Source organism: Phocoena sinus, chromosome 12, assembly GCF_008692025.1.
Source record: "Phocoena sinus isolate mPhoSin1 chromosome 12, mPhoSin1.pri, whole genome shotgun sequence".
NCBI lineage: Eukaryota > Metazoa > Chordata > Mammalia > Artiodactyla > Phocoenidae > Phocoena > Phocoena sinus.
In genome coordinates, this window is record NC_045774.1 from 57,876,141 (window position 1) to 57,885,771 (window position 9,631).

Below are 9,631 nucleotides of genomic sequence, written 5' to 3' on the forward strand. Positions count from 1 at the left end.
GGTGTGCTGGACCTGTGGGCAGCTGAGGTGCTGATCTCATAATGAGGCAAGGATCAGAGCTGTATACAGTCATTTCATCCATACCGATTGCTTCAGCACATGCATAGGAGACCTGTGGAAAAATTCTATAAATGCACAGCAAGCAATCCAGCTCCCTAGGTTAGCACTTTGGAAAACTTCGGGGTTTTGAAAAATTTCCAACGGTTCCAGAGATGTCAGTGTGACCTTCAGAGGCAGGACAATCGCGGGAGGGGAGGGAGGAGAGAATGATTTTGAGTTCAGGTAAATTGTGCTCTCATATTACCACAATGAATAGGTATCTGGGAAATCTTACCAGAAAAGAAGTTGAAAATAGAATTAATAGAATCTCCTCAGACTTCAGACTTTCCTTGATTCCTTTTAGGGTTTGTTATCTCCGTTTGCCCTAAATGGTCCCCACCTTGAGCTGCCTGAGATCTGTCATCAAGAAAGGAATTTCAAGAAAAACAAAATCAGTTAAAATCTCTAAACTTTAGAGATTAAAGATTGCCATAGGTTGTGGAAGACGGAGAGGTAGAAAGAATGAAAAATAAGAATGGGAAAGTAATTCTTCTTAGCCAGTACTTATGGCCGGTGATACAAGGTCTTTTCACAAACACAAGGACCTCAAAGCAGAGTTCTTAACAGGCCCGTGCGTTTTAAAGGGGAAGAGAAAAGATTTGTCTTTTCGTCTTGTGTCTTAAAAGGAATTGTACAAATTTCAACAATCTTCCTTTGGTTAAAAATGACTTTTATGAATTTGGTTATATAAATACTCAAAATTACAGCAATTGGAAATTTGGAAAGCAGTCTGACTTTTAGCAAATCCCCAGAATGGCCCCTGAATGGGTATTATTTACTTCAAGTCATCATCTCAGCAGACTGTGCTTATTTCAACAATGCAGTTATATCCCACGAGTGTTTGAAACTCCCCTTCCGAACTCCCTTCAGAACCCAAGGTACATTTCTCCCCAGTGTTGGCAAACACTGGTTCTCTGAGAGATACTCTGATTTTTGGAAATGACCAAAAATGAACACAGTCAGTCTAGGTAAAAACAGCTTGGGTCGAAAGCAAAATGAGACTATGATTCTGGAGTAATTGCCTTTGAAACCAGTTCCCCAAGAGGAGTTTGAAAAAGTGTTTTCCCCAATGGCAGCCTGTTGGAAGTAGGAATTTGTCCTCCCAAGATGGATGTTCACTCAGCTGTATGAAAAGTCATTCTCTACTTTTCTTGAGCCTAAATCCCAGTAATGAGTTTTTTTCTAGCTGTTTTTCTCAAAGTTTTAGACATTTACAACTTGATGATACTATTTCTCCTTTCACCTGGGATCAGTGATTTTTTTTTCATTTCTGATGTAGAAAATTAGTTCTCTTAGAACCCACAGAACTAATTAGCTGTGAACCCACAGAACTAATTAGGGGCCACTGTGGATTTGCTCAATTGATTTATTCTTCAGTTTACAACATTTTCTGGCATTCATAAGCTATGAAGATTAGTGCTAAGTTGTAGCTTTACCATGTTTCTGATGCCAATAGCATGTGGAGGTGAGCTGGGCCTCCTCTCCTCTCTAATTTAGAAGCTCATTAGGAGACATTTATTTACTTCAAAAGTGCATGACTGGGCTTCCCTGGTGGCGCAGTGGTTGAGAGTCCGCCTGCCGATGCAGGGGACATGGGTTCGTGCCCCGGTCCGGGAAGATCCCACATGCTGCGGAGCGCCTGGGCCCGTGAGCCATGGCCGCTGGGCCTGCGCGTCTGGAGCCACAACGGGAGAGGCCACAACAGTGAGAGGCCCGCGTACTGCAAAAAAAAGTGCATGACCATCAAGGTTATCAAGTGCTAATCTCTGCCATCTCATCAAAGGACTGAGGGACAAAATCTTTCTACACCCACAATGTTTATAAATGCCTTTTGCCCAGTTCCTGTGGCAACTTCTCCATATTCTGGGGAAAGATCAAGGGTAGTACCTATGGGAAGAAAAAGGATAAAGTCGTTTCTAAATGATGCTCTCTCTGCACTCACTTGAGGCATCTGTGTACTTCCTTGTGGTCCAAGTCTGCTTCTTTCATCCAACTGAAAATAAAGCACCTGAGCATCTTCCCTTTTCCATTAAATGCTGAGGCTCAGCCACAGGGGCTGAGATGGAATCCTGGTGTTTGGGAAAACAGTGGAGTCACCCAGGCTACCAGGGGTGCCTGTTCTACAGAGGTCAGCTGTCATGAGCCCATCTGAAACTGGCATCAGGCTAAAACAGGGTGTGTGTTCCCTTGGGCCGTATCAGAGGAGAGTGCTCAGAGGAGGAGCCTCAGGCATCTTAGAAAACTCCAAATCAAGCGGCACAGGGACCTGCCTGCAAAGAGCCTTTCAGACGGCAGCTCCTAAAAGCAGGTGTTCCGCCTACTGACCCACCCTGATATTTTGGGGCTGAGGGGTCCGGGTTTTCCCTCCCCTGGACAAGAAGGAGGATGAAGGACTTCATGCCGGTCTATTATTAATGTGAGTGTTTACCTTTGTCACTGATGTTTACCTGGGGATTTTTATTTGATTAATGTAACTTAATGCCATATATGTAAGCTGAGCTCTGATGTATATATTTGTTTATTTAAATAATCAAATCTTTGTGACTCTAGATTAGAGGAAGGTGCCATATTTATTCCTTTTAAGTTTAGAATTACTAAACACCCAGGATAGCTTCCCAAAATGGAAAGTGAAGACAGGTGATTCTTCTAAACTAGTATCAGGTGAATTATTTGCTCAGGAAGATGAAGAATGTAAAGTTAGATTCTGAATCGAATCCCTAAGTTTGCAATAATGTTTCTCTAGGGTACATTCTACTGACAAATTTGCTGACACTTTAAAATACACAGAATCTGCTTTGGAAACTGGGTTTTGCCTAGAGTCAATGCTTTCCTGTAGGATCACATGGCCAGTCTCAGGTGGTTGGCTGCCTAAGAGGTAAAGAAAGAGAAAGGTCCAGAGAAAATTAGGGATAAACTAGAAAGGTTATACCCTATGGTCCTTCCCTCCTCTGCCCCCCTGTTGCTTTATTTCTCAATCGTCACTTGAGAAGCTGACAGTAACTTAAATATATATTGTTTGTATAGATAACTCTAATAATTTGTCATGGTATTGTCAGCACAGAGCAAGTTTTATTGAGAGAAATCTGCTTGCAAAATACCTTTCCTCCCACTCTGCCCACAGGTCAAACTACCCCCTGTTTTTGACACATATGAATGTGACTTTAATAAGGGAATAAAACACAGACTCACTCACCCTCTCCTTTGTTTCCTCAGCCTCTGTCTCTATGTCTCTGTCTCTCTGTCTCTCTTCACTTTTTATTTTTGAATTTGCTTGTTTGTTGGGGAAGAGAAGGGGTGGGTACGTGCTATGCGGAGACAGTAGTGATGAAAATCTCTAGCCCCTGAGTGACACAGGTCAAATTTCTCTGTACGCTGGCAAAGGAACCCACAGTCACTGCCAAAACCACAGAGTAAAGTCTTCTAAAACTCCCCTCAGACATCGATGTTTTAAGAGTTAAGCCCTTTCATTTATATTTGGACAACCACCTGTTGACTTCTACTGGTGCTTGTCAAGGGCGGATAGATGGCGGGAACCTGCAGCAGAATTAGTCCATTCAGAGGGCTTGATGCTCCCCTTTGAAGACCTTGCCATTGTTTTCAGTGGAGCCTAGTCAAGGCTCATAAGATCAAAACATGAAAAACAAAAAGGAAAGAGTGTACTTGGGGCAGGGTCTCACTCTCCTCTTGTGATTATCACGGCATCCGCAGGCCATCCTTTTAAATCCAGGAATCGATCAGGGCAGTCTTTACAACGCATTTCCCAGTCCTGAAATGCGGTGGGCGAGAGCCAGGGAAAAGACAAGGGAGAAAGTCCACGACGGCAGGGCCTTCCCCATGGCTCCTTCTCTGCCTGAGCATTTTCCAGGGCAAGTTCTGCTCCTGCCATGAAGAAAGAGGGGAATATGAAGGCAAAATAGAGCCAGAGGAAAGGGAACACAGTGCAAAGTGCGCTTCCGCTAAGAGAGTCTCATTTAAACCAAGTCTCAAATTTGTGATGGGAAAGTCGACCACCATAGGATGGCATCTTTGGCAAGGCGCAGACAGTTCTAGGCACTGACAGAGATGCCTAATTCTCCAGCCTGCCTTGATCAAGCCACTTCACAAGTGTTCTGTGAACGTTTCCTATACCCTAGGCCTTATGGCAACTCAACGGTGAACCCACCATGGATCCTGCCCAGATGAAAATGTATGTTGTCAATTACCCTTAACAACCCCTAAAGGAGATCAGAAGACAAAACTCAGAACCATAGGGCTGGTTTTGCTGAATAAAATATTCCAAAGTCTCCTTCTGGAAACAATTCCTTGGCCAATTCAACAGCATGAGCAGCAGATGGGGGCCTTTATTTACCAACATGACACTTACTGTGTACACGGCAGATCCGGAATTATGCGCAGGACAAATAGCTGTAGAGGCAGCTGGGGTAAGAAAGCCAGCCTTGCCCTCCTCCTGTGAGGGCTGTGACGTCTTGACAAGGGTGCACCTAGCTCCACCAGCTTCCTCCTATGGCTCCCCTCTCCCTCCCACAAACCACTCACTTCAAAGCCACTTCTTCCCCCACCTGCCACAGACACGGGCTCTGCCACAGCTTAGAATTCATGGCCCTTCACTCTCATCCACACCGACACCAGCCAGCCCCTCAACTCACAGCAGCAGCAGGGTACGCAGACTCTCGGCTGGGCACTGGGGAACCAAGGCTGAGCCCTGATGGTTTGTCCCTGCCCTCAAAGTCAACACCGTCAGTCCTAAACTGGGGTGTCTGTGAAGTGCTATGGGAACCTAGAGGGTCTGCATTGGATTTTGCCAAGAGAGAAACAAAGGCTTCTGTAGTCCCGATTAGATGCGGCATCAACTGCAACCAGACCTGAGGCAGGGCTCAAGCAGGCAAAGCAGGATTAGGGCTTCTATGGCGCTATGGTTGCTCATCAGATGCTCAGTTCCCCGGATTTACCTTTCAATTCCCCAGACAGGCATCTAAAAGCGGCATTTGGCTTTCAAAGCACACAATGAACATGTGTGTCATCTCCACAGTGTAGTCAGGAGCAGAGGTAGGCACTCTGCACAGCAAAAGAAAGGGTGTTTCCAACTGCATTCCTTCCCACCCTTGCGTCACTGCCCCTTCCATCCCAGGGTCTCACCTACCCCTTCTCTCCAGATGAATCCCGTCCGTCCACCTTGAGGGCCACTGCCAGACTGTTCTTCCCCAAAGTCCATGTGCACCTTGTCCTGGCAGATTCTAATAGAAACAGGCACACTGACAGGGTTGAAGTGAGAAAAGTTTAATGAAGGGACTGTGCAGAGTGGTACAGGGTTTTGGGTGCCATCAAAGGATGATGGAGCACCTAGAAAATAGCAAGGGTAGGAAGCCCTTACCACCTCCACGTCTAAGAGGGCAAGGAGAGAGAGACCTGCAATTGTACAGGAGGGGCTGTCCACCAGGGCTGGAGCATAGAGGAATATGACCACCGCCAAGGTTATGGCAGGAAGAGGACAAAACACTAAACAGTCCAGCATTTCCCTCTCCCATTCTCCAATGGCTGCCCACTGGTGGAATTCAATCAGAGGCTGAAGGGAGCCCAGCTTCCCCTTGGGATCCTCTGAAGGGGTTCAGTACTGGGGAGAAGAGAGCAGGGTCAAAAGGGCAGAGAATGGATCTGTCGGGGGAGGGGCAAATAGAAAATAACCAGCACACAGCTACTATGAGATTGTTCAGAAACCTTCAATCTAATGGACATTTATTGACTCCCGAGGATACACATTGCCATGATATTACTTCTGATTCACACCAGACCCGTGAGCCCTGTGGGCTTCAAGCCATGAGCTGCAATGGGACAGACAAGCCTCTAAAGGAAGCAGCTGCTGGGTGGGTGTGTCAGCACACAATGTGGATGCAAATCTGGAACGCATCTGGAGGTCTCAAAGCCAAGAAGAAACGCTGATAGCCATGGGAAAGGGGTGATGGCTGACACCTTCGGGTTAAGAACACTTGGGGAGCTTGCTGGGCAAAGATGAGACAAGGACCGAGGCAGCGCCTTCCAAGACCCCTGCACTGAGCAGTTCCTCCTGACTTGAAGAGAATTTCGTATTGCCTAGTGCGGCACACAAGGCCCTCCTCCCCTGGGCTCTGCACACTTCAACATTCTTTCTCACTGATTCCAGAGACAAACCCTCATCTCTGGTCCAACGTGCCTCCACCTTTCCACCCCTTCCTCCTTTCCCATGCCCTGTGCCTTGGCTTGCTGACGCCCTGCTCCTCCTTCACAAACGCTTTGGCCTGGCCGATGGCTCCCTTTCTTGACCCTCGGTAGTTCCCACATCTCCACCACACAGCACGTGCCGTCTTATAGGGCCTGGATCTTTTGTCTCCACCCCATATGGAGAATTAGGCGCTCCATGTGTGTTGGATATAGATGGATCCAAAACCAGTTGATTCATTTTGGAGGTAGCCAAACATCTTTGCATCCAAAGGCCAACTTTTTTGTTTGTGTCACATTAGCCCAACAGTGTAGACTAATTTGTTATTCCTAAAACAGCACTCCAAAAATAGTAGTGGTGGTATCACTGGACTATATGGGTAGACTTCCAAAGGGAGTATACAGAAAGGACAGTACTTATTTGGAAATATATTACAGTGGCTAAAAGGCTCAGGAATCAGATCATCTATGTCAAATTCTGCCACTAGCACTCAATTCCTTGCAATCTGGGGCAAGTTACTTAATCCTTCTGTTTTCTTATTTGTAATAGTGGTACTTATTTCATAGGTTTGTCAGGCAGATCAAATAAGAGAGTGCTTGGCCCAGGGCCTGACAGGTAGTAAGGCCTTAATAAATGCTGGAGATCACTGTTATAATTACTTTTAGCCCCTAGAGTCTAGCTCATTAAAGCTAGAAGGAGCCACACAGAAATTCTAGTCCAGTCACTTCATTCACAGATGTGGAAATGGATGCTCACAGCTCAGGCCGTGATCAGGCAGAGCTCAGCTATCATAAAACAAGGCTCGGGCTTCCCTGGTGGCGCAGTGGTTGAGAGTCCGCCTGCCAATGCAGTGGACACGGGTTCGTGTCCTGGTCTGGGAGGATCCCACATGCCGCGGAGCGGCTGGGCCCCTGAGCCATGGCCGCTGAGCCTGCGCGTCCGGAGCCTGTGCTCCGCAACGGGAGAGGCCACAACAGTGAGAGGCTTGCGTACCACAAAAAAAAAAAACAAAAACAAGGCTCATGTTCTTTCCTTACTGACCAGTATTATTCAAGGGAATGCACGGACCTGTACGGGTCCACGCTTTCACTTATATTACAAGCAGTGGGGCAGAGCGATCTGGATCTGCTTTTTGTTTTTAATTTTCCCTGAAGATTCCTGGTGATCCTTATAGGAACACTGAAAGCAAATGTGGAGAGTATAGCTGGAGTAGAAGTCATGGGGGTGTTTTGTGCATGACACGTTTTTGTTTTTGTTTTAGACTAGTATCTCAGTCACGGGCAAACACTTGTAATGAAAATGTCCACCTATAGGTGGCAAACTTACACTGCTGGCATTCTGTCCTTGGGTGCCCTTGCAAACAAATGCCACTGGGGATGGAGATGAAAGTGAAATTTAAAGAAAGAAAACAAGAAACCTAAATGCACCCAGAAATAACAGTCTCACACAAATGTACAATGAAAAAACACCCACATAATTTCACCAAATACTTAGCCTGATTCGTCTGCAAAAACACCTCGTGGAATTGCACCAAATGCATTTATTTGAATTATATTTCCAGAGGCCCTACAACATAGCACTCCCTGGCTTGCAGTGAAAAAGACATACTTCACTGCCTTCCCAGCCCTGACAGTCCAGTGGGTGGCCTTCCACACACAAAGCACTTCCAGCAACAGCTCTCATTTGGTCACAGCCATTGTTCCCTATTTCCCAGACGAGGAAACAGAAGCTCAGAGACACCGAGGGCAGTAGCAGCGGAGACTGGAGCCCAGCCCTTTGGATCGCAAGTCCTGTCTCTGTCTGCCGCTGTATGCTGCCTCCAACACAAGGCAGAAAGGGACGAAATGATCCAGGATTAGGGACTAGGACTAATTCTGTTGGGGTTTATCACTCACAAAGGAGCCCCAGCTGGTTCTTCCAGAGTTTTTCTGAATAGAGTGTCCTCAGCTGCCCCCGCTAACCCAGACTCGCTCCCTAACCATGGGGGGTAGGGCTGCTTCCCAGAGTACAGGTCTGGACCTCCTGGGACCTCTAAGGAAGGTAATGAAGAATCTAATTTATCAACAAGAAAAAAAATCCTTCCACACTACTTAAAAAAAATCTTTGGATATAATTCAGTTTTTTTTAATGTCTTTAATTAGAACAATATTAAATGACTGTTTAAACACAGAGAGTAAACTCACTCCTTGCTCCTTTCATGAGTTTCCTATGTATTATCCCAGACCTATGGCTGTGTATTTACAGAGATGGGGGTACGTAAGTGTGCAGATAGAGTTTTCTTTACCCACTTTATGTATCATTCTGCTACTTGCTTTTTTCATTTAACGGTGTATCTTGGAGAACTTCCTGTAGATATATGTCACTCGGTTTAATGTGGCATGGTGATTTATAGTTTGGATGTACCATAGTATATAAAACATTCCCCTACTGGTGGGTATTTAGGTTGTTTCTGCTTTTTTCACTATTACAAACAGTTCTGTAGTGAAATCCTTTTACACATAACTGTGCACATGGGCAAGTAGCCCTGAAGGATAAATCCTAAAAAGGAAAAATTGTTGGAACAAAGCACATATACATTTTAATAAGTACTGTTAAATTGCCCCCCAAGAAGGCTAAACTCACGTTTCTGTTGACTCTTTCCATCTTTTTTTTTTTCCTTTCTCTCTTACTGACTTTCTATTCTCATCCAATTCTCTGGGTCACTTTTTTTTTTTTTTTGCGGTACGCGGGCCTCTCACTGCTGTGGCCTCTCCCGTTGCGGAGCACAGGCTCCGGATGCACAGGCTCAGCGACCATGGCTCACGGGCCCAGCCGCTCCGCGGCATGTGGGATCCTCCCGGACCGGGGCATGAACCCGCATCCCCTGCATCGGCAGGCGGACTCTCAACCACTGCGCCACCAGGGAAGCCCTCTCTGGGTCACTTTTATCCCATGTTCTAACTTTAACCTCCAAGTCTTCCTTCTCCCTCCTTCTCCCACATCCAGTTCATCAGAAAGCCCTGTTGTATATACCTTCAAATATGTCCAAAATCCAAGCCCTTCTCACCATCTCCACTGCTGGCACCTGGTGGAAGCCACTGTCATCTCTGTCCTGGATCCGGTGTGGCCTCCTACACATCTCTCTGCTTCTGCTCTTGGCCTCCTTCAATCTGTCGTCAACACAGCAGCCAGAGTGACCCTGCTAACACCAAGTTAGATGGTGTGGCTCCGCCTTCACTCAGTGACGTCCTCATGATGGCCTCCACGGCCCCCGTTATCTGCCCGTCTTGCTGCTTATCCTCTATTCTCCCCTCCGCACCCCATTCTGCTCCAGACACCGACCTCCTGCTATTCCACAAG